At 40.6% G+C, this 2,161-nt stretch overlaps 1 pseudogene; it reads left to right on the plus strand.

The window, feature by feature from the left end:
* The first annotated feature begins 600 nt into the window (after positions 1-600).
* LOC101698266 (ras-related protein Rab-2B pseudogene) lies at positions 601-1,246 on the plus strand (annotated as a pseudogene).
* The last annotated feature ends 915 nt before the right edge of the window (positions 1,247-2,161 follow it).

The following is a 2,161-nucleotide window of genomic DNA, read 5'->3' on the forward strand; positions in this document are numbered from 1 at the left end:
TCAGTTCTGAATCCTACCTACTTGCTGTACAACTTTGGCCAAGTTGTTTAAATTCTGGAATCTGTTTTCTCAACTTTGAATGGAGATAATATGTATTATGGGTGTGAATTGGGAGGAGATGTGATATATTAGTTAAGGATGGGTAAATATATTGTGATAGATAGTGTATCCTGCACTTACTCTTTCTACTTCCTTTCATCTCATTCTTTGTATTTACCACATTTCAAGAGTCACCAAGAATCTTCTTACTGATTAGAGTATACTTGACAGTTTTTTCCGATAAACTCTTCTTTTTCTAGAATTATCTATCTCAAATACTCACTTCTGCCATTATAATGCAAAAACAGTCATAACCAATATGTAAATGAGTAAACAAGGCTGTATTCCAATAATGCTTTATTGACAGTTACAGAGTGTTGATCAGATTTGGTGTATGGATAGAATTGTCTACTCTTACTCATAGCTTCCCATTTCATTTGGCATCCTTTAGTTTTCTGGCTACAAAATATATCTATGACTTTGATCATTCCCTTGATTTCCTTCACTGATTTTTTTTTCCTTGTCCACACATCAATGGTCTAAATTAAGAAAGTGCCTCTTCAAGTACATCATCATCAGAGACACAGGTGTGGGGAAGTAATGTCTCCTCCTACAGTTTACAGACAAGCGGTTCCAGCTCGTCCACGACCTCACAATAGGTGTGGAGTTTGGAGCCCGTATGGTCAACATTGATGGAAAACAAATTAAATTACAAATCTGGGAAACGGCCGGGCAAGAATCCTTCCTTTCTATCACCCGTTCCTACCACAGGGGAGCAGCGGGAGCACTCCTGGTGTATGACATTACAAGGCATGAAACATTCGATCACCTGACCTCATGGTTAGAGAACGCCCGCCGACACTCCAGCTCAAACATGGTTATCATGCTGATAGGAAATAAGAGTGATTTGGAGTCTCGCACGGATGTAAAGAGAGAGGAAGGAGAGGCTTTTGCCCGGGAGCATGGATTGATATTCATGGAAACTTCAGCCAAAACTGCCTGCAATGTTGAAGAGGCCTTCATTAACACAGCCAAAGAAATCCATAGGAAGATCCAACAGGGTTTATTTGATGTTCACAGTGAGGCAAGTGGCATCAAGATTGGGCCCCAGCAGTCAATTTCAACATCACCCGGAACCGGTGCCTGCCAGCGGAACTCTCGGGACATGGGGTCTGACTCCGGCTGCTGCTGAATATCTGGCCCAAACTCTTTGTTTTCCCCGCTTCCTGGAACAGCTTCAGCTCAATAAGCTTAAAGAAAGAGGTCTTACTTGCTTTGGTTGAGTATGGGCTCTTTTCAAGGTGTGATGTTTGCCTTTCCACTTAAAGACCATGGGAGAATTGGGGCCCTTACTGACCTGTCCTTCTTCAGGGAAGTGAGCATTCCCTATAGATTAGGGCTCTTTTCATCCTCATTTTAATTTATAAAATGTTAGGATCAAAGTTGATTGTCATGGCAGTTCAAAAATAACTTCATAAGCATACACATTCTGCTCCTCGCTAGGAGTAAGGGTAAGTAATAAGGGTCAAGGATGTCCTGCTTGAACACTTGATATTACCAGGCTCTGGCTTGCCTTTTGAAGATGATCATCAATGTAGGTTTTCTTTGTTTTTTTTTTTTTAACTTTATTTCCTTCAGGTGTCTGTGGCCACTTCATAAGAGTTCTCTCATGAGGCAGTTACTTCGACTTGACCAAGGAAGCTGAATAACTTCTCTCTTATCCTATTGCTAACGTCTGTCTCTTAGAGTAACTGCCAAACTTTGAGAGTTGTGGAGTTGATCCTGGATGCCTGGCCACTCATCCTTACTCAACAAACACACTCATTCCCTGTTCATTTGTTCTAGGGACCAGGTCAAACATTGTAGCGTCTTTCACCTAATTGACCTCCACTATTCCATCACACTTCTTAACTAGACCTAATTGGTCTTTGTACTCTAATCAAGCAAATCTGCTTACTATACATGCCATATCCATTCCTCTTTATATACCTTTGCATATGCTGTACTATAAAGAGAGATGTTATAACATAATTAAAAGACCAACATTTTTTCCTTTAGGAAGGCTTCAGTGACTGACCTAACGACTTTAAGTGATCACTGACATATTATTGCCCCTTAGATT

This window comes from Heterocephalus glaber, unplaced genomic scaffold, assembly GCF_053883595.1.
Source record: "Heterocephalus glaber isolate CG9 unplaced genomic scaffold, H.glaber_assembly_v1.0 deba00001472, whole genome shotgun sequence".
In the NCBI taxonomy this organism is placed as follows: domain Eukaryota; kingdom Metazoa; phylum Chordata; class Mammalia; order Rodentia; family Bathyergidae; genus Heterocephalus; species Heterocephalus glaber.